The sequence below is a fragment of the Eumetopias jubatus genome, unplaced genomic scaffold (genome assembly GCF_037043125.1).
Source record: "Eumetopias jubatus isolate StellerSeaLion01/CBP00866 unplaced genomic scaffold, mEumJub1_p1.0 scaffold_7, whole genome shotgun sequence".
NCBI classification, from domain to species: domain Eukaryota; kingdom Metazoa; phylum Chordata; class Mammalia; order Carnivora; family Otariidae; genus Eumetopias; species Eumetopias jubatus.
This window is the reverse complement of record NW_028274813.1, coordinates 35,145,228-35,169,045: the sequence shown is the minus strand read 5'-3', so window position 1 is coordinate 35,169,045 and position 23,818 is coordinate 35,145,228. Positions and strand designations below refer to the sequence as shown.

General features: G+C 36.5%; 1 protein-coding gene and 1 pseudogene across 8 annotated transcripts in view; both read left to right on the top strand.

Moving 5' to 3' along the window:
- The window catches only part of FUT8 (fucosyltransferase 8), a 332,067-nt gene that overhangs the window by 66,908 nt on the left and 241,341 nt on the right, over positions 1-23,818 (top strand). The gene's annotated exons all lie outside the window — the stretch shown is intronic.
- On the top strand, positions 13,668-13,969 carry LOC114220321 (small ubiquitin-related modifier 1 pseudogene; annotated as a pseudogene).

Genomic DNA, 23,818 nt, shown 5'->3' with positions numbered 1-23,818 from the left:
TTTTTTTTTTTAAGTTTAGAATACATGTTAGAATATAAAATTTGCAATAACACTGTAACAATACTTGAAATAAAATATGTTAAAAAAAGGGGTGCCTCAGTGGCTTAGTTGGTTAAGCATCTGATTCTTGATTTCAGCTCAGGTTATGATCTCAGGGTCTTGAAATCGAGGCAGCCTCCCTGCCTGCTGTCGGGCTCCATGCTCAGTAGGGAGTCTGCTTGAGATTCTCTCCCTCTCCCTCTAACCCACTCCCCTGCTTGCATATACACACGTGCTCTCTCTCTCTCTCTCAAATAAATAAATACGTTAAAATGATCATAATGTAAAGACTAATATAAATAGATACTATAATTATGGTAATAAAAATGCGTACCTTTATCATATTTTCAGTTCACATTTCCATCCTTCAATGAAAAGAGTAGGAGAGTGTTGTTACTGTATTTTTTTAATGTGCTGTCCACATCAGTGAAAATAACTTGACCTTTAAAAAGCCAAGATTTTTTTTGACTTGGGGGCCATTCTGATGAATCCTGGAAGGCTTTTTTGGGGGAGGTGGATATGGTGGATGATGATTCAGATTTGTATTAAACTCTGGTTGCAATTTTCCCCCCTCACTTTAGACCTTGAAGTTGGTCTACTAATATTTAACAAGATAAAGTTTCTTCTACTTATAAGAAATATTTTCTAGTTTCAGAGAATTTTGAATTGGCAAAGATTAGAAAGTAGAGTATGGATATGTTTATTTTATGGTTTGGAATCTTCACTTTATATGTAGTGTTCATTTTTGTTGGATTCACATATGCTTGAGAAAGTAGAGGAATCTCCTCCCCCCACCCCTCAACCAGCTACTTCTGCAGCCTCATAGGAAAAAAAAAAAAGGAAAGGAAGAAGGAAAATCATGATCATGTTAAACACAGTTTTCTTTTTTCTCTCCTTCAACACCTATTCTGAATTAATGGACTACTGTGCTGGTTGTTTGGTTGAAGGTTTTTTTATTGATTGATTGATTTGTCAGAGAGAGAGGAGAGAGCACAAGCAGGGGGAGCGGCAGGCAGAGGGAGAAGCAGGCTCCCCACTGAGCAAGGAGCCTGATGCGGGGCTTGATCACAGGATCCCGGGATCATGACCTGAGCTAAAGGCAGATGCTTAACCGACTGAGCCACCCAGGTGTCCTTTTTTTTTTTTTTTTTAATAGATTTTATTTTTTAGAGTAATTTTACCTTTAGAGAAAAATGCAACACAGAGTTCCCTTATATCCTGCAGTCTTTCTATAATTGCTTATTACTACCAGGGTTTTTTCCCTTTATAGTTCCTTGGGACTGTTTATGTAGATCATACCATCTGTGAACAAAGACAGTTGTTTTTTCCTTCCTACTTCGTATATCATTTTTATCCTTTTTTTTGTCTTACTGCATTAGCTAGGATGTCCAGTATGATATGAATAGGAATGGTGAGAGGGAAAATCTTAAAGGGAAAGTATCTAGTTTCTTACTATTAAGAATGATATTTGCTGTGGGTTTTTGTAGATTTTCTTTATCAGCTTGAGGAAGTTCCTTTGTACTCCTGTTCTGCTGAGTTTTTATCATAAATGGGTGTTGGATTTTATCAAATTCCTTTTCTGTGTGTATCGATATCACATGATTTTTCTTGTATAGCTTGTTGATGTGTGATGGATTACATTAAAAATTGATTTTCAACATTGAACTTGATTTATATACTTGGAATAAATCCTATTTGGTTGTGGTGTATAATTTGACTTGCTGATATTTTTTTGAGGATTTTTTGCATCTCTCTCTATGAGAGATACTTGTTTGTAGTTTTCCTTTCTTGTAATGTTGTCTGGGTTTAGTATTAGGGTAATGCTGGACTCAGAACGAATTAATAAGTGCTTCCTCTTCTTTCTGGAACAGACTGCAGAGAATTGGTATTTCTTGTTTCTTAAATGTTTGATAGAATTCACCCAGGAAACTCTCTGGGTATGGAGGTTTCTGCTTTGGAAGATTGCTAATTATTTACTCAATTTCTTTGATCAGTATAGACTTACTTGGGTGATCTGTTTCTTCCTTGTGTGAGCTTTGGTAGATTGTCTTTCAAAGAATTGTTCCATTTCGTCTAAGTTGTCAAATATATGGGCTTAGAATTATTTATAATATTCCTTTATTATCCTTTTAATGTCCTTAGGATCACTAGTGATGCACCCTCTTTCATTTCTGATATTACTAATCTGTTTCTTCTCTCCTTTTTTCCTGACTAGGGGTTTATCCATTTTATTAATCTTTTCAAAAAACCAGCTTTTACTTTTGTTGCCTTTTCTCTTTTGTTTATGTATTTTCAATTTCATTGATTTCTGCTCCAGTTTTTATTCTTTTCTTGTGCTTATTTTGGATTTTGTTTGCCCTTCTTTCTCACTTTCCTATGGCAGAAGCTTGGGTGATTGATTTTAGCTCCTTTTATTTTAATATATGACTCCAATGCTATAAACATTTTCTCAGAAAGAGAAAATGCAGTAGTACATTTACTGCATTCCACAGATTCTTTTATTTTCATTTTTACTTAAAGTATTTCTTGGGACTTTTTCTTTGACTCATGGTATTATTGTGTGTTGTTAATTTCCAAATATTTGGGTTTTTTCTAATTATCTTTTTGTTACTGATTTTTAGTTTAATTCCATTGTAGTCTGAAAGCATACTTTGTATGATTAAGGTGTGTTCTCTGGCCCAGAATGTAGTTTATCTTGATAAATGTTCTCTTTGAGTTTGAGAAGAATGTGTATACTGCTGTTGTTGGATAATGTAGTCTATAGATGTCAATTAGATCCAGTTGATTGATGATGCTATTCAGTTTTACAATATTCTTACTGATTTTCTATGTACTGGTTCTGTCAATTATTGGTTAGAGGGACGTTGAAATCTCCAAATATAATAGTGAGTTCATGTGTTTCTCTTGGTAGTTCTACTAGTTTTTATATCATATATTTTGATGCACAGTTGTTAGGTGCATACATATAAGGGAAGTTACATCTTCTTGGAGAATTGACCCTCTGTCATTGTGTAATGCCCACCCCTTATCATAGGCTGACAGTCTCTGTCTTTTAGTTGATGTATTTAGACCATTGATGTTTAAAGTAATTATTTGTATACTTGGATTAATATCTACCTTATTTTTAAACTGCTTTCTATTCCTTGCCCCTGCTGTTTTTTCTTTTGTCTTCTACTCTGTTTCTGCTTTCTCTTGTTTCATTTGAACATTTCATATGATTTTTTTATCATATCTTAGTATATCATTATACTTACTTTATTTTATTTTATTTATTTGTTTTTTTGATGTAGTGTTCCATGATTCATTGTTTGTGTGTAACACCCAGTGCTCCATTCAGTATGTGCCCTCTTTAATACCCATCACCAGGCTAACCCATCCCCCCACCTCCCTCCCCTCTAGAACCCTCAGTTTGTTTTTCAGAGTCCATCGTCTCTCATGGTTCGTCTCCCCTCCGGTTTCCCCCCCTTCATTTTTCCCTTCCTGCTATCTTCTTCTTCTTCTTTTTTTCTTAACATATAATGTATTATTTGTTTCAGAGGTACAAGTCTGTGATTCAACAGTCTTATACAATTCACAGCACTCACCATAGCACACACCCTTCCCAACGTCTATCACCCAGCCACTCCATCCCTCCCACCCCCCACCACTCAAGCAACCCTCAGTTTGTTTCCTGAGATTAAGAATTCCTCATATCAGTGAGATCATATGATACATGTCTTTCTCTGATTGACTTATTTTGCTCAGCATAATACCCTCCAGTTCCATTCACGTTGTTGCAAATGGCAAGCTTTCATTCCTTTTGATGGCTGCATAATATTCCACTGTCATTATACTTATTTTAAAATTTTTAGTGGTTGCCCCAGAGTTTGTAATTATACATTTACAACTAATCTTGGTTCACTTTCAAATAATAATATACCACTTCATGGGTAGTGCAGGTACCTTATTATCATAGAGTATTCCCAGTTCCTTTCTCCCATCCTTTATAACATTGCTGTCATTCATTTCATTTATCTATAAGCTGTGATCATTGAATATATTGTGCAATTGTTATTTTTAACAGGTTGTTATTTGTTAGATAATTAAGAATAAGAAAAATAAGATTTAATTTTATCTTTATTGCTTCTCTAATGCTTTTCCTTTTTTTAATGTAATCCACCTTTTCTGACCCTTTGTAATTTGTCCAAAATTACAATGCTTTGTAATTTTCCTTCCCTCTGAAGAACTTTTATTTTTATTATTTATTTATTTTTTTTAAAGATTTTATTTGAGAGACAGATTGAGAGAGTGAGAGCACAAGCAGTGGGGAGGGGTAGAGGGAGAGGGAGAAGCAGACTCTCCACTGAGTAGGGAGCCCGAGATGTGAGACTCAATCCCAGGACCCTGGGATCATGACCTAAGCCAAAGGCAGACACTTAACTGACTGAGCCACCCAAGCATCCCTGAAGAACACCTTTTAAGCATTTCTTGCAAGGAAGGTGAATAGGCCTTCAGTTCCCTCAATTTTTGTTTGTCAAATAAAGCCTTTATTTCCCTTTCACTTTTGAAGGATAATTTTGATAGGTACAGAATTCTGGATTGGTGGATTTTCTGTTAATACTTTAAATTTTTCACTCTGCTCACTTTGCTTGCATGGTTTCTGAAGAGAAAGTTTGATGGAATTATTATTTTTTTCCTGTCTAGGTAAGGTTTTTTTCTTCTTTTTTTCCTCTTGGTTCTGTCCAGATTTTCCCATCTGTTTTTCTGCAGTTTTATTATGGTATACCTAGGTGCAAATATTATAGTATTTATCCTGTGTGGTGTGTTCTGAGCTTCATGGATCTGATTTATTGTTTATCACCAAAGACATACTTTTTCTGTTACAGTGTTGTTGATTTGTAGCATTTCCTTTTGATTTTTTTCTTATCTATATCTCTGCTTACACTACCCATCTGTTCTTGCATGTTGTTTACTTTTTCCATTAGTGCCCTTAGTATGTTTATCATAGCTATTTTTAAACTCAGTGATAATTCTAAAACCTCTGTTATACCCGAGTCTGGTTTTGAGGCTTGCTTTGTGTCTTCAGATAGTAGTTTTTGCCTTTACACTGCTTTGTAATTTTTTGTTGATAGCCAGACATGTTACATTAGGTAAAACAAACTGAAGTAAATAGGCCTTTAGTGTGAGGTTTTATGTTTATTTGACCAGGAGTTAGGCTGTTTACTATATTTCATAGCTGTGGTGTCAGAGGCTAAAATTTGTAGTGTTTTCGTTTTTGTCTGCCCTGTTGTTATGAGGTTTTGTAGAGAATTCTTTAATAGGGTCTGAGGCGTACAGTTCTTTTACTTACATATATATATATATATGTATATATATAATTTTATTTATTTATTTATTTATTTTGAGAGAGAGAGAGAGAGAGCATGAGCAGCAGGAGGGGCAGAGGGAGAAGGTGAGGGAGAAACAGACTCCCTACTGAGCAGGGAGCCTGATGTGGGACTCTGTCCCAGGACCTTGAGACCATGACCTGAGCCAAAGGCAGCTGCTTAACCAACTGGGCCACCCAGGTGCCCCTAAAATCAAGAGTTGGATGCTTAACTGACTGAGCCACCCAGGTGCCCCGCAGTTCTTTTAGTTAGAATGATGTGATGTGGTGGCAAGGGATGGTATTAGGTCCCAGTGTTTTAGTGAGCCTGATTTGGTTGTCTTCTACCCCATGTCGAAGGATAGAGGGGTTGGAGTTGGATATTTCCTTTCCCCCAGGTTGGTTAGATTCTGTAAAACCCTGGTTGGTTAGGCTCTATAAAATTCTAGTTTGTTAGACTTCATTAAATAGTTTTCTTTTCAGGCAGGCCTTTTAAAGAATAACAGAGAGTTCTGGGCATATTTTTAAGATGGTTATTTTTCCCTTCCCCCTTCTGGAAACAAGAAATTTTTCTCAGATCCTCCCAGTGAGAACCTGATAGGGGTTCTTGGAGGTAAAAAGTCAGCAATGCATGGGGACCTTTCAAAGACTGGGTTCCCTCTCCATTTTTCACTTCACGCTAGTTGACACAGAGCCTCCAGCAAATTGTGAATTATTGTTAAAGTATTCCTATTGATCCTGACTCCAACTGAGGGCTTACTATGTTCCTAGGCTTCTGCAGCTCCCACAGTGTGATTTTATCTATCTGCCTGTCTGTGTCTCTAGTTTTCAGGGTAGCAGATTGCCCTCTGAGTTCAATTCTCTGATGGATCTAAGAAGAGTTGTTGATTTTCTTTTTTTTCCCCCCAGGTTGGTCAGTTGGTCTGTCTGCCTTCCTTCTTTCCTTCCTTCCTTCCTTCCTTCTTTCCTTCCTTTATCTTTGTTTTCAGTAATGAGAACAGGAGTGATGAATTACAAGCTCTTTACATGTTGGACCTGATTGAAGATTATTTTTTATTCTTTTTGGCAATTTTGTATTGGTAAAACTTGTTATGATATCCTCTGTCTGATTTGACAGTATTTTGGAATTTGATTTCCTTCTGGCATTAGGTCTGCATAGTTTGAGGTAATGTATTCTAATTTGCAAGAATGAGTATAGAACTTTTTCAGAGGGAAATTGATCTTAGGACTGATTCTTGTTATTGGTAAAATGACTCATTCTTAGCCCAGTTACTATTCTTCTGTTTGCAAGAGTAGTTTTGGGACAATGGCAACCTTTCCTTTGTTTCCTATGTTAATAGAGCTTCATTTTTATACTCTTGAACTATACAAAAAATAAATTTTATTTTTACAGCCTTTTTGGGTGTAGGGTCATGTCAAGTTTCACTAATTTGCACTTATGGTAACTCTACTGATGATTCTGGGAATGGTTATTAAAACCTTGTGCTGGGGTGCCTGGGTGGCTCAGTTGGTTAAGCATGTGCCTTCGGCTCAGGTCATGATACCAGGGTCCTGGGATCGAGTCCCGCATCGGTCTCCCTGCTCAGTGAGGAGCCTCCTTCTCCCCTCTCTCTGCTGTTCTCCCTGCTTGTGCTTTCTCTCGCTCGCTCTCTCCTGCTCTCTGTCAAATAAATAAATAAAATCTTAAAATAAATTTATAAAAACAAAACGGAAAACCTTGTGCTGATGCTTTGGATATATGGAATTAATTGGATGGCTAATTCAGACTGGGTGTCATAATTTAGTACATTGTTCACTAGTTATTTTTACGAGCTGAGAATAGAGTAGTAATGTTAATTCTTACATTTTCTGTGATGTGGTAAAAAAAAAAAACAACCTTAATGTACATCATTAATTTAATGCTTAGATATATTGAATTTAGTGCTTCAGTATCTTGGTGGAAGTATGAAAAGAGAAATTGGTCTATATTATATGTAAAATGTAGTTTATTTTCTTTTGAAAAAAGTTACATTAAAAAAATCACTATGTTACAGGTATTTCAGACAACTGTTTCATTAAAATAAGAGAAGCATCCTTTATCCCATAGTTTAACATGACAATAGTTACCATGTGTGAGTATATGGGTCTTTTAGTTCTTTTTCTTTTCTTTTCTTTTTTTTTTTTTAAAGATTTTATTTATTTATTTGACAGAGAGAGAGATAGTGAGGGCAGGAACACAAGCAAGGGGTGTGGGAGAGGGAGAGGCAGGCTTCCTGCTGAGCAGGGAGCCCGAGTGGGCCTCGATCCCAGGACCCTGGGATCATGATCTGAGCTGAGGGCAGATGCTTAACGACTGAGCTACCCAGGCACCCCAGTTCTTTTTCATATATAGATTTTTTTTTACATAGATGTGATCATAATTTCTTTTTAAATTTGTGCTGTTTTGTAGTGTGTTTCCTCATTCTGTATCACTGTGTTTTTAATAGTAATGTTTTTTCATTGAGTGAGGTACTGTTAGGTTGGTCAGACTGACAGTTTATTCTCTAATCAGTGTGATGAACCATGTGTGCATTTAGCTTTTCCATTTCTTTTGCTTTAGCTTTTTAAAAAAATTTTTAAAATTTTATTATTATTTTTTTAAATTAGATAGGTTCTGTGCCCTATGTGGACTTGAACTCATGACCCTGAGATCAAAAGTTGAATGCTGTACTGACTGAGTCGGCCAGGCGCCCCCTGATTTAGCTTTTCTATGTTTATGTCATTTCCTTGCCTGGATTTTCACAAGTTTCAGTCTCTCTTTCTTTTAAGGGATATTTTATGTTTTCTCCCCCAAGGCTAATTAACTTTTATTGGATCTTGAAAATATAATTTTTTTCTTATATGATTAGAAAACAGTGCTTTAGGACTTATATTGCCACAGTGATTCACAGTGTTCTCTTCTAAAAATTGAAATTTGTAACTAGGTGATAAAAATGATCTCCTAGACGTGTCAAACTTGGTATTCTAGACTCTCATACTTAGGTTATAAATTATCTATAGTCAAATAATTTAATATTTTATGTTGCACTTACACATTGAATTTTTCCTTACTGATTTTATATTTGTGGGTTTAATTTGATGTCTTTGTCAGGATTCCTTGTTAAATTTCTCAGCATTCTTCTGATTTTTCCTCTACACTATCACTTGTGTTTATGCCTGAATTGGGTCTAGCCTTTTGAGTGGAAAGTCAGTAGTAATAGAAACTTCTAGAAACATTTAGTGAGTCTGATGATCCTGAACCCACTTCCTCACCCATAAAAGCTAGCAACGGATTGTTTGCGACCTTCTATACTGCATATTCTCTTCTGGCTTTCTAAGTTGACATTTTATAAAGTATTTAGCTTTTTTTACTCCTGTCATCTTCAAGATATTTTACCATGATTAAAAAAAAAAATCATGTTTCTACTGAGACATAGGTGAACCCAAGGGAAGGAAAAGATCATGCGGAATTGTTGGGTTCATTTCATTTAAAAGCAGTAAGATTCCATAATGGGAATTTGTTCTTTATTCCTTGCAATTTTTTCAGTAAAGATAGGATTTCAAAAAATATATATCACTTAGGAATATCTGTATTGGTGTGGGATTTAAAGTGATGTATACAAGGATGCTCATCATATTTCTTTCTGTCCTTACTCCTTTCTTTTTCCTAGTCTTGCCCTTTCTCCAACAAATTTAATAAACAACTACTATGATTTTGGGCACAAAATGATTAAGACCCTGCCTTTAGAAAGCTGATAATTTAATAGGTGAGCTGGAAATGTAAGTCAATAGTTGCAATGTAGGAAGTCCCCTAATTTCGTATATAATAATATATTCCCCAAAATGTGTTTGAAAATAAATATTCACATGGCAGAGAGGTAGGAGGTGTTTGGGTATTTCTATGGGGAGTTATTCCATGAAGCCAAAATGTGTCATTATAAGACATCTAATTCTAGGTGCACCTGGGTGGCTCAGTTGGTTAAGTGTCCAACTCTTGATCTCAGCTCAGGTCTTGATCTTAGGGTCTTGAGTTTAAGCCCAGTGTGAAGCCTACATAAAACAAAAACAAAAACAAAAACATCTAATTCTAGTTCCTGGGCATGTTGCCTCCCTTGGGACCAGGAATCCTCTTTTGTGCACAACATCAAATGTGTCTGGTGGGATTGCTAGCTGTGCTTGAGCTGAGCAAATGGATCTTGGACCCAACCTCCTTGTAGAGAGGGGTGCAGTCTCTGGGATTTGAGCTCTGTTACTGGGATGGTAGGTATATGAAGCTGAGGGGAAAAGGATCCTTCTCACCCTGCTATGACAATATGAGCTGGGTACATAAAGGATGTCTCCCACTTATATATTTGATTACCTAGGATATCTTTTTGCAACCCAGCAATACCTATCGCTCTGCACTGTCCCAAGGGAGAAATCAAGGACTGTTGGAGATAGGCCTGGGGAAGAGTTAGGCTGGACAAGAGGACACCTATCCTTTAGGATTTTAGAAGGATAGCTTCAGTCACCCCTTCATCCTTACCCATCCCAACTTTTGTATATATGTGGCCAAGGCTTTGTCTGTAGAAGGACTGGAAATGAGGTAGGAAGAGTTATTTTTTTCCCATCATAGGCCGGGACAATAACAAATGTTTATTTCAATTTCAGGGAGGCCTGGCTTCACACTTCTTCCACTCCTTAGCATTGTGAGCTATCAGAGCTTCATGCATTACCTCACAATCATTAATAAGATGATGTCTAAGAGACTGAATTTGGTGTCCTAAAGGTAGTTTAAGGGTATCAGTCTGTAGTGTGTGAAATGTGTTGAGTTGTGTGAAATTTAGTCCTGGTCTGCTTCGTGTGGTAAGTATAGTTGGTGTATCTGTAAAACTCAGTAATAGCACATAGGGAGGAATAATAAATTGTGCCTAGAAGGTAATGAAACAGCTTACATAGGAGGGAATACTCAAACTCTTTAGTAAATGGGTGGCTTTAAAAGAAGATCTAATACTGAAAATTTCTGCCTGATAATACTGATATCTTAAGACCTTACTCAAATCAGATGGGGTTGTGGTCCAGAATACATTATTTGGGACTGAGCTCTCTTGAATATCTTTATACCTTAATTCTTTATACACAAAATTCAATAACTTCTAAGCTGCCTTTAGTAAATTTTCACTGTGAATTATACATTAGATGATTAAATGTTTTTTTTTTAAGTAGAACAGTTGTTCTATTTGAACTTTTATTATGATTCAGGTACTGTGTTGAATGCCTGAGACAGCCACAACATATGACATGAACTAAGTCTTAAGAGGCAAAAGTCCAGAGGAAAGACAGAAATCTCTAAAATTGTGACAAATAGGGAATTGTGCTCTTACAAAATGTGCTTTGCGAGAGTAGGGAGGGAGTGATGGTATTCTCAGAGTGGGGAATTAGAGAGTTTGAGAATGGTGCTTGATAGAGATGACAGTTGAGTTGATAGCAGAGATACTTTTAAAGCTAAACTTCCAGTACCTGGTCTCTAAGTTTTTTCTAACTCTAGACTTAATTGGTTAAGTTACAGTCTCCCATAGTATTTAGTTACATATGTGTACAAGGAGAATTACTGCTTTTAATAAGGACTCTCAGATTTTGCATGGTTCAGGATCAGTAAAGCAAAATTATATTTTCCTTGGTATATTATATTTACTAGTAATATTACTAATAAATACTACTATACTACCACTACTGTTCCTGTAACTACTTCTATCAGTACTATGATTTCTGTTATTAGTACAGTGTTCTAATGCTCTTACCCCTTCTCCTCCTCTTTCCACTCCTACAACTACACTACTACTGGGTAATGCTTGTTTTTACTAGGAACCACTTTTAAGTTCTTTTTTTTTATTTTTTATTTTAAGTAATCTCTGCATCCGATGTGGGGCTTGAACTCACAACCCTGAGATTAAGAGTCACATGCTTTACTGACTGAACTAGCCAGCACACCTACTTTATAGGTTTTCTTTTTTTTAAGTTCTTTACAGTTTTAAGATGGGAGATTATATCAATTTTTAGAAGGGTTTTCAAGAGTATTGATTAAAAAAAGGTGACTTTCACAGAAACTTAATAAAATTATCCCTATTTTCAAAAAAGTATTCTGATAATTCAAGTTCTAGTTATGAGGAGTTATCCTATGTTTTTCTTTGTTTCCTGATAAGTATTATTATATGTATGGTAATATGATTGAATTTTTATGATTAGATTTATTCCAAATAAAAATTAATCCTAAATATAAAGCCTTTTTCTACTTAAGTATATGCTTTTTTTGTTCCTCTTGATATTTTTTCTGGACATTCGGGTCAATCAGGGTGTTTAGAATTTCTCTAGAGAGCATAAGCTATGGAGTAAGGCAGATGTGGTCTGATTCTTAACTTGGATACTAGCTGTGCTTGAGTAGTTAATTTTAGATACTAAATTTCTACATCTGTAAAATGTAAATAAATAATAAATGCAAAGTCTTTAGCACAGTGCCTGGCATAAAGTAATGGTTCAGTAAATGTTAACTACTACTGTTAACTGAGTTAGGAGTTAGGTCTCTGGCCTTAAATGTGGACCTTGGAGACTAGGAATACTTTGGGGCCACCTTGAGCCCCTATGTGGGGAAGACTGCCTATAAGATGACCTATTCTGGGCATGCCTTTCTGACCTGAAACTAATCAAATGTTTATGGGCTTTGCTGAAAAATTTTTAAAGAACTCTAATATTGCAAAAACACTATACAGAAGAAACTCTTAGTATACATCTAAATTTTGGCATAGGATGAGGCCACAGGTTGGCTAGGTTTCACTATGATGTAAGCATAATCATGGAGCAAGAGTTGATGAGAGAACCTTTTTCACAGCCTCTGGTCTGGGTAAGTTTGGCTTACTGGGGATAAGGTAGAGGAATCTGAACTATGGAGTCAGTAGTGCCAAACAGTAGGGAGAAGTGTCTTTTTTTTTTTTTTTTTAAAGAAGTTCTAGATTTAAAAAAAAAAGCACCTTGTTTTAGATGTTATCAGGCATCAGAGGTAACTGATGAAGGTAGCAGAAAAGTCAGAGACAAGTGTAGCTAAACTAGGTTGTATCGCCTATAATCTTTTTAGTTAGAGAACCAGGTCTGTAAAATGTTGAGAACCCTCTAAGGGGACTCCATGATGGGTAAATGCTTGAGAGCTCTGATTTTACCTTGTCTTTCTTTTTGGACAGTGGAGTTTAGAAGTGCATTCACAGTCATAGAAACCTTTGTATATATAGTTACCATTCTGAAAAGAGACATTCTGTCTTCCACTCCAGATAGTTATCTTAGATACTTAGATTTTTAGAACAATAATGTCACTATGGTTTAGGTTCTGAGTTAGTGGCTTGAGGAAATTTGATACAGGCCATTACAGAATAGAAGATAAATCTCATTTTAAAAATATTATTTACTGTGCCACCAGTTAGTAGTGACTTGTAATATGGAAACATTCTAAATTAAACATGATAGTTTAATTTATTATGTGTACTTTGCATTTTGGGAGTTTAAAAAAAAGTGCTACATGAAGGGCATGGCTTTAAAACAAATTGGGTTCTTTTACACACCAGTAAGTTGACAGTTTGACTAATTGTAAATGAAAGTGGAGTTATTACTATTTATTTATTTTTTTAAATTGAGTAGGCTACACACCCAACGTTGGGCTTGAGCACCACAACCTGGAGATCAAGAGTCACATGCTCTACCAAATGAGCCAGCCATATGCCCCAAAAGTAGAATTTTTAATTGATTTAATTCTAGATTCTAAAGGATGCTTTACAAAACACCTAGTCTGTCAATCAGTAGGTTGGTACTTTTCATACATTTTGTTAAGTTAAAAACTGGAATTTGTAGAGTGATAGTATTATACATGACACTTTATCAAAGAGATTAGTTGACAGCCTCATACAAACTCTTACTGATCCCTCAGTCTAAAGTAAATACCTATTTTTTATCATTTCATCTTATGTATGACACTATTGGGTGTGTGTGTGTGCATGTATTTGTTTATTGACTATTTTCTTACCAGAATGAAATTCCATGAGTTCTTTTTCTTTTTTCATCAAAACATTTATTAAATGATTAACTGCGCGTGGCCTGAGCTGTGACTAGGCTTTGTTAAAAGACTTGAGTGCTTGGCTAAAACCAGGAAAACTGCTGCCTCCTTTTCATGTTCATAGAGCAGACGGATTTGTAAATCCCAGAGTGTGAGGTTCTGCCTACCCAAAGCCACTACTGTGCAGAGACCCTGGGTGAAGCCACCTTCATCATGTCTGACCAGGAGGCAAAACTGTCAACTGAGGACTTGGGGATAAGAAGGCAGGAGAATATATTAAATGCAAAGTCATTGGACAGGATAGCATTGAGATTTGCTTCAAAGTGAAAATGACAACATATCTTAAGAAACTCAAAGAATTGTGCTGTCAAAGACAGGGAGTTCCAATGAATTCACTCAGGTTTCTTTCTGAAGGTCCGAGAATTGCTGATAATCACATTGCAAAAGAACCGGGAGTGGAGGAAGATGTGATTGAAGTTTATCAGGAATAAACAGGGGGTCATTCAACGATTTAGATACTCTTTTTATTTTCTTTACTCTTAATCCTTTTTTATTTTTAAAAATAGTTCTTTTGTAATGTGGTGTTCAAAATGGAATTGAAAACCTGCACTCCATCTCTTTAAAACATCTGGTAATTTGAATTCTAGTGCCTGTTATTCATTATCACTTGTTTTCATTATGCTGAGTTTTAGTGATCAAACCTCAGCCCCCTTCATATTGCCCTCTCCTTTTAAAAAATTACATGTGTGCACAGAGAGACCACCTTTTTCAGCATTGCTTTCACAGGCAATGTGAGTATTCCTAATGACTTTCTAGTTGGCCCTAAAGTTCTAGCATATTATTGCTTCAGTCCTGGACTATGACTTTCAGTGGGAAATGGAAGTTTTTCAGAGAACTGAACTTGGAGAAATGACCTTTCCTTAACCTGAAGCTACTTTTAAAATTTACGGGTCTGGACCAGAAGAAGGGAAGTATCAAGCTGGAGTCGAGATGACAGAGATGGTGAGAGTAATGACTAACTCCAAAGCAAAGATGGCTTCACTGAGGAGAAAGCATTTTAAGATAAAAGAAGTCTTGTCAGAAGATCCAGAGAAGTTCTAATTTTATTAGCAGTTAATAAAGTTATTCATGCAGTTGTGTATATAACAGAACACTGCTCTTTTTAATTTTATTTGTATTTTTTGGCCTGGGATATGGGTTTTAAATGGACATTTTACCAGCTTCATTAAAATAAAGTATTTGTAAAAACCATTAGAAAAAAAAAAGTCAAAGCAGAATCTCTGAAGTAGACATTTATTCTAGAATCTGAAAGAGAAAAAGAATAAAATTAGGTTATAAGTAGGCTAGGTATTGACAAAGTAGGCCAATCTGAGGCTAAATGTTGTCAGCCAAGAACAGATGTTAGATGGAGGAACCCAGAAGTGCTACCTTCAACCTACTGTTGAATTAGACTACATTGGACCTATCATAGACTCTCTCCTTAAGAACAGTGACTAAGTTCACATTGTTCAGGGCTGTCCCCAGTGCTCAGTATAGTTCCTGGCAATTTGTATGCTCTGCATAAAATTTTTTCGTGAAAAAAAGTGAATTAATCTGTAGGTAGTAGGTTCTGGAGAGCTGACTTCAGACATTATTAGGGGTGTCGTTGCCATGAGTTTTAAGCCATAGCTGCTCCTATATCATTTTTCTTTGAGTTTCTCTTAACCTTTTGGGGTGAAGGATCAGAATTTGTGCCTTTGGCCCTTGTTAATAATATGCTTTGAATTATTTTCTGCATTATTCTTATCTATAGCTAGACCCTTTTTTTCATAAAAGGGCAAGCTTCTCTTGTTTTTTAAGTTCTGGTAGCTGAAATTTGAGTCTATGTCCAGTGTACTAATAGAAAGTCTTGTATTTATTTTCTTAGTGAAGTTACCTTAAATAAAATTCCAAAGGGTTTAATTGTCCTAAATAAATCTGTATTACTTAGTTATATGAAGTTAATAATGATTGATTTAAGGGATTAGGAATGAGTCATCAATGCTTTTCTCTTGCAGTTAGTGATTTCAAGCCTTTTTTGTGCTGGTGGCAATGAAAAATTACTTAGTCCTTGCTGGACATGAAGAAATTCAGAGTTGTTTTTGCTTGTTTCTTCATGGAATGAAAGAGGTGGATTAAATTGCCCTTTTACTAATGTAAATATGAAAAGAACTTAGTCTAGATTTTCTTCTAGACTTTTATTTCACTTACGCTTTTTTCCCCCCAAAGATAACACTCCTCTCATTTTAATGCATGTTAAAATTGGGTGAGTAAGCTTAAATATGTTAGTGTGCCTCCCCTTCAGTCTCACTAGCCCTATTTTAAGTGCTCTGTAGCCACATATGGCTAGTGGTTATTATATTGGGCAGTGTAGGTATAGAACATTTCTTTCTTGCAGATATACCTGATATAGACATTTTCTCTTATAGATTTTAATGATCCAGGTAATTATAATTTTTAAGGTAAGATTCTCAGTATTTTTGGTAAGACATTTGTATTATGAAATTTATTTTGATTATTCTGTTATATCGTGGATACACCACTAATTTTTATTATTCTGTCATTTTTAAATGTCATTTTTATTTAATTTTGAGACTAGCTTCCATTTTGTAATATAATTTTATCATATCATATAATTTTGTAATATAATTTAATGGGAAATTTTGATATAGTAACTAGAAATTGCCCTTACAGGTAACACAGAACATTAATCTTGTTAAGTGAGGTAATGAATATAACTGCATGAAAATTCCTTTTAAGGCTTTTACTGTCAGTATTTTAGGAATGTAGAGCTTCCAAAACAGGCCTTTGGCTCCTAATGTGTTTTGGTTAAACATGATAATGATTTTGTCAGTATAGTGCTGGGCTTACAAAAGTTGCTGATTAGATGTTAGTTCTTTTAGTACATAGATTTCATTTTCTAGAGCATGGTTCCCCAAACCAGATGATCATAAGAATTCCCTGAGGAGGAGCACCTGGGTGGCTCATTCGGTTAAGCGGTTAAGCCCTTAAGCATCTGCCTTCGGCTCAGGTCATGATCCCAGGGTTCTGGGATGGAGCCCCACATCCGGCTCCCTGCTCAGCGGGAAGCCTGCTTCTCCCTCTCCCTCGGCCTGCTCCCCTTGCTTGTGCTTTCTCTCTCTCTGTCAAATAAATAAATAGAATCTTAAAAAAAAAAAAAAGAAAATTCCCTGAGGAGTTTTTTAAAGATACAGATATCCAAAGCAGATGTATTATATAGCATATGTATTAATAAAATCCTTTGTGTACATTCCTTAGTATTAAAACTCCTTGAGATACAATTGTTGGCTAAAAAGATTGAACTATTTTTTAGATTTTTGATTCACAGGAACAAATTTCCTTCAGAAAGTTTGCTCCAATTTATAAACTTTTCCTCACATTTCTCTACACTGGGTATTATTGAATTTTTAATATTTCTCAGTTGATTAAAAAGATCTCTTATTTTAGCTTGTATTTCTTTAATTATGAGTGAGAGTCAGAATTTTTCAAAAAAATTTTTTTAAATTTAATTTTATTATGTTATCTTAATCACCATACATTACATCATTAGTTTTTGATGTAGTGTTCCATGATTCATTGTTTGCATATAACACCCAGTGCTCCATTCAATACATACCCACTTTAATACTCATCACCAGGCTAACCCATCCCCCCAACCCCCTCCCTTCTAGAACCCTCAGTTTGTTTCTGAGTCCATAGTCTCTCATGGTTCATCTCCCCTTCCGATTTCCCTCCCTTCATTTTTCCCTTCCTACTATCTTTTCTTTTTTTAATTTTTAATTTATTTTTTAATTTTTAATTTTTTAAAAGATTTTATTTATTTATTTGACAGAGAGAGACACAGCGAGAGAGGGAACACAAGCCGGGGTGTGGGAGGGGGAGAAGCAGGCTTCCTGTGGAGCAGGGAGCCCGATGCAGGGCTCGATCCCAGGACCCTGGGATCATGACCTGAGCCGAAGGCAGATGCTTAACCGACTGAGCCACCCAGGTGCCCCCCCACCCTTTTTTTTTTTTAACATATAATGTATTATTTGTTTCAGAGATACAGGTCTGTGATTCATCGGTCTTACACAGTTCTTTTGATAATGCATTTTTTTCTCCTCCCTCTTTCTTTTCTTTTTTCTTTTCTTTTCTTTTCTTTTCTTTTCTTTTTTCTTTTCTTTTCTTTTCTTTTCTTTCTTTCTTTCTTTCTTTCTTTCTTTCTTTCTTTCTTTCTTTCTTTCTTTCTTTCTTTCTTTCTTTCTGTCTTTCTTTCTGTCTTTCTTTCTGTCTTTCTTTCTGTCTTTCTTTCTGTCTTTCTTTCTGTCTTTCTGTCTTTCTGTCTTTCTTTCTGTCTTTCTGTCTTTCTGTCTGTCTTTCTCTTTATTTTCTTTCTTTCTTTTCTTTCTTTCCTTCTTTCTTTCTTTTCCTCTCTCTCTTTCTTTCTTTCAAATTGCCTGTTTTTGATATCTCTTCTTTCACATACCTAGGGTTCTTCATTTTGAGCAGCAATAAGTTGAATGATAGGGTTAGAAGGCAATGACTAGAAACAAGAATTGGTGTTCAGAAGGGCGGGGTGATTTTGGTTATTGAGCCTGGTACAGATATGGGCGAAATGTTAAATCTATCACAGATCTGCAAGATTCTTTGTACATATTTTCCATCTATTCTCTCATAAATGGTATCTTTTAGGAATGGTCCTTTTCAGTTTGACAGTGGAGGAATTGGATTTAAAATTTTCTTATGAAGAAAGGAAGTATTTTGCTACTATCATTTGGAAACCGATCATTATATTTGATTCTGGTTGTTATTGGAATCAGTTTGAAATAATGCCATTAATAATGCCATCTAACACAACTATTTATTTTTGATTTCTTGCCTATGTATAAATATGATAGAACAGAAATCCCTTAATTATGGGGACCTTTTTTATCTTTGTGTCTCTAGTGCCTCATAGTATCTGGCCCTGTAAAAGAAAACTCATTTCCTGTACTCACAACACTTCTGACACCAGCTGTGTGGGTTTTCCATACCAAGCAATTCTTTAATTCTTGGAGGATACCAACCGAATTGTTAGCATAGACCCCAGAGGTTAAGGCCCAGTCCCACAAGACTACCCTTCACTTCACATGTCAATTGGGAGTAGTGGGTGCCCAGGTTACCCACACTTCTGTCTGACTTGGCTACAAATTGGGGGGATCTCATGACTTCCTCCTCAGGTTTGATAATTAGCTATTATGGCTCATAGAACTCAAACACTTACGTTTATCATCTTATTACAAAGGATATAATTAAAGATAATGATGAACAGCAAGATGAAGAGGTACATAGGATGAGGTCCAGAAAGATCCTGAGCACACGGAGTGGAGTGTGCCACTCTCCTGGCACATGGATGTGTTTACCAACTTGGACGGTCTCTAGGAACCATAGTTTAGGGATTTTTAATGGAGACTTTATCACATAAGCATGATTGGTTATTAAGTCAATGTCCAGCCCCTCTCTTGTCCCTGCAGTGTAGGGCATGGGGCTGAAAGTTCCAATCTTATGATCTGGGTTTGGTCTTTCTGGTGACCAGCCCCTGTGTTGAAGCTATCCGGGAACCCACCAAGAGGAGCCTCATTAGAATGAAAAATGTTCCTATCAAGAAATTCCAAGGGATTTAGGAACTCTGTGTGAGGGGTGTGTGTCCATCTGGGCCACGGACAACTGTGTTCAGTCAGAATGGGGGCTCACAGAGGGAGTGGGGGTACTGGCACCAGCAAGAGTCCTTGAGAGTGCCTAGGGCTCAGGTTTCCATGTGCAGAGGGAGTTGACAGCTTGTTACCAGGGTGAGGTTTCAAGGTTGCAGGAGGATTGTGTTCTGTCTAAGTGACTGGGACAGCACTCCACTAGAAGTCCTCACTCACATGTCCAACACTACTTCCTACCAAGTCCCTACTGTAAGCTGGTGGAGAGAGAGCCTCTTTCTACTTCAGTGTCCTTTGAGTGCCCTCTACTGAAAAAGCTTAGCGTAGTGCTCATGTTAAATTAGAATAAAGAAATTTTGTTTATCACAAAACATATATTGAAAGATTCCTTCAGAGCTGGGATCTCTGCATATGTGTCCATAACTGACACATATGGATAATACCTAAGTTTGTTAATCAAGTCACCTGTTGAGGGACAGTTTTGGTTCTTTCTAGTTATTGGTTCCTACAAGTAAAGCTGCCATGAGCATTAATACACAAGTTTTTGTATGGACATATATTTTGATTTCTCTTAGGTAAATACCTAAATGTGGAATGACTGGATCGTACATTAGTGTGTGTAAATTTTTAGGAAATTGCCAGATAGTTTCCCAAAGTGGCTATACGATTTTTTGTTCTTGCTGGCAGTTCCTCTATATCTTACCAATATTTGATATGGGTTATTCCTTTTAATTTTAGCCATTCTAATAGGTGTATAGTGTTATCTCCTTGTGTTTTAATTTCCATTTCTCTAATGACTAATGATATTGAGTATCATTGTTTCTTGTGTTTATTTACCATTTGTATATTTTCTTGGGTAAAATGCTCAAATCTTTTTTTTAATTGGATTGTTTTCTCATTATTGAGTTTTGGATGCTTTTTTTTTTTGAGTTTTGAGTGCTTCTTCTGTATTTTTGATTCTATTCTTTGCTGAGGTTTTTTCCTGGATTGTGGCTTGTCTTTTCGTTCTTTTAACAGTATCTTTTGAGGAATAATAATTTTTAATTTTGATGAAAGTTCAGGCTATCAATTTATTCTTGTATCCATCATGTTTTTGTATCTAAGATACTTTTGCTTAATGCAAGGTGATAAAGGCTTTCTCCTAGGATAGATTCTGGAAGTTTTATGGTTTTAGTTTTGTTTTGTTTTGGAAAGTTTTTTTTTTAAGATTTATTTATTTTAGATCACGAGCAGGGGGAGGGGCAGAGGGAGACAGACAGACTCCCTGCTGAGCAGGGAGCCTGAAAGGGGCTCAATCCCCCGGACCCTGAGATCATGACCTGAGCCAAAATCAAGGGTCAGATGCTCAACCCACTGAGTCACCCAGGTGCCCCATAGTTTTAGGTTTTATGATTAGTACTATGATGCATTTTTGTTTTTTTTGTTTTGTTTTTTTAATTTATTTGTCAGAGAGAGAGAGAGAGAGCACAGCAGGGGGAGTGGGAGAGGGAGAAGCAGACTCTCCACTGAGCAGGGAGCCCGACGCGGGACTCGATCCCAGGACCCTGAGATCATGACCTGAGCTGAAGGCAGACACTTAACGACCGAGCCACCCAGGCGCCCCAGTAGTATGATGCATTTTGAGTTTATGTTTTTTATGTGAAGTGAAAATTGGATAAGGGTTTATTTTTTTGCATAGTGATTTGTCTTTACACTTTTTGTCAAAGATCAGTTGATCATATATGTGTGGGTTTATTTCTGATCCCCTAATTTGTTCCACTGATCTCTTGTCTGTTTCAGTGCTGCTGCTTGGATTACTGTGGTGTTATAAGAAGTCACGAAATCAAGTTGTGCTGCTCATCTTACTTTGTTCTTTTTCAGTGTTATTTTGACTGTTGTGCTGATTATTCATTTATTGCCTCTCAGCTCCAGATTCACCCTTTTTGCTCGTTCTGTGAAAATGGATCTGGCCCTTTCAGTATTTCTCTTTCGCCAGCTGGCACAGTGTTAAGCTTCGTCAATATAGAGTGCTACAGACACACTGCAAGAGGAGAGTTTTGCTTCTTGGTTTCCATGTGCTTGCTTGACAGGCTCCAGCAGCACACTCAACTTCTCTGGAATCAACCCCCATGGCTTCCTTAGTGTACAGTTCCTGCCACATGTGTGACTTTACCGGCACTAAGCTTCTGCAGTGCTCAGAGGACTGCAGTAACCCAACAGCCAGCGACCCCAAGGCTAGCTTCTCTTTGTACCTCTCATGTGGGTTTGTAGCAGAATGCCTTAATAGGACACATCCAGATGAACAGCTTTTCCTAGTTCCCCTATGAATGGATTTCTGGCAAGTTGCACAAGCTACATTTCCAGCAAGTTCTGCTGGCATGACACCAGAACAATTTATCTGTCATTCAGTGAGATGGGACTGTGCCCTCTCCAACGAGGTCCGATCTCAGCCCTGGAATGTCTAGGGAGTTGGGAGAGGCTCTTGCTTAGGCACTCCTGTCTCAGCCCTCGAAGGTTTTAGCTGCTCTTGTTTTCTTTAGTATTCTCTTTGCTTCTCACTAGTTAATTGTTGTTAAACCAACCCCTGTAATAGTTAATGATTCTTTATACTTAACTTTCCCTTTTCAAATTTCTGTGTGGCTTCTCTTGTCTGAGTGGATCTAGAATGATGCACCCGTTCTAGGTTTTTTACATTTCTATGCGAATTTTAGAAGCAGTTTCTAAACGTCTTAAAAAAAAAAGCCTGCTGGGATTTTCACTGAATTTATACATAAATCTGGGGCAATTACATTGGAATCTATAGATAAATTTGGGGAGAATTGATCTCTTAACAGTATTGAATCTTTTGATTCATGAATAAAGTATCACTTTTTTTTTTAAGGATTTATTTATTTATTTGAGAGAGAGAGCACGAGTGAGAGGCAGAGGAAGAAGCAGACTCCCTGCTGAGCAGGGAGCCCGACTCGGGGCTCGATCCCAGAACCCTGAGATCATGACCTGAGCTGAAGGCAGACGCTTAACCAACTGAGCCACGCAGGTGCCCCTAAAGTATCACCTTTTATTTAGATTTTGTTTCTTTTTTTTTAAGATTTTATTTATTTGTTTATTTGAGAGAGAGAGTGCTTACATGCATGGGGGGACAGGTAGAGGGGGAGTGAGAGGGAAAGAATCTTTGTTTTTTGTTTTGTTAAAGATTTTATTTATTTATTAGAAAGAGAGAGAGTGCACATAAGCATGGGGAGTGGCAGGCAGAGTGAGAAGTGGGCTCCCCACCCGGCAAGGAGCCCACTGGGGAACTCTATCCCAGGACACTGGGATCATGACCTGAGCCAAAGGCAGGCGCTTAACTGACTGAGCCACCCAGGCGTCCTGAGGGAAACTATCTTAAGCAGACTCCACACTGAGAGTAGAGCCTGTTGTGGGCTTGATCTCATGACCCTGAGATTATGACCTGAGCTGAAACCAAGAGTTGGACATTCAACCAACTGAACCACCCAGTTGCCCCTAGAATTTCAGTCTCTTTTAGCAGTGTTATTTTGTTTTTTTTTTTAATACAGATCTTTCCCAGATTTTGCCACATTTATCCCTCCCTAAGTGTGTTACATTTTTTATGCTCTTATAAATAGCATTATTTTTTTAATTCCACTTTCCAGTTGTTCATTGCTAATATATAAAAATGCAGTTGATTTTTATATCCTGTAACCTTGCTAAATTCACTTTTTAGTTCTAGTGGTTTTTTTGGGGGGATTTGTGGGGGTTTTATTTGGTAGATTCCACTGGATTTTCTACACAGTCATGTCTTCTGTGAATAAAGAGAGTTTTACTCCTTTCATTCCAATATATGTTCCTTTTATTTCTTTTTCTTGCCTGACTTAATTGGCTAGACCCTCTAGTATAATGTTGAGTGGAAATGGTGAGAGAGGACATTCTAGTCTTGCTTCTAATCTTAGTGGGAAGGCATCCATTCTTTCATAATTAAGTATGATGTTAATTGTAGATTTTTCATAGATACCCTTTATTAGATTGATTAAATTCATTTCTATTTCTAGTTTGCAGAGATTTTTCAAATCAGGAATGGATATTGGATTTTGTCAGATGCTTTTGGGTGTGTGTCTTTTGAGATGAGAGTTACTATTTATTTATGTTTTAGCTCTGGGTAATGCAAGTGTCTGTTGTTATGTACAATTTTGTTGGCCTTTTTTTCCCCCGAAAATGACCTCCTCCCCTAAAAAAAGTCAATTAATCTGCATGTATAATACCTGGGTTTAAAAAATATTTTATGTGCAGTATCATCTCTACTTGGTTAAAATATAAATTATAATAATGCTAATGGAGTCTAATTATTGAGCTGTGATGTGAAAAAATAGAGAAAAATCTGAGAATTATCCATAAAATACATACCTACTAAAGAAGTTTTGATGAGTACAATTGTTTTAACTCTAAATTTATATTTAGCACTACTGAAGGGAGACAGCTATAGGATACGGATACTTAAGGGTCTTTGGTAAGTGTTTAGGAAGAAGTGAAAACAGTAGATGAATTACATGAAGAAAAATTTAAAGCATAGAGGATTACTTAAAGATTGAAAAAAGCAAATAAGTAGACCTAACAAAACAAAGGGGTCAGAAAGAATGCAGTTGTTTCTTATAGACAATAATTGGAGTTAAGGCAATGTAGCTG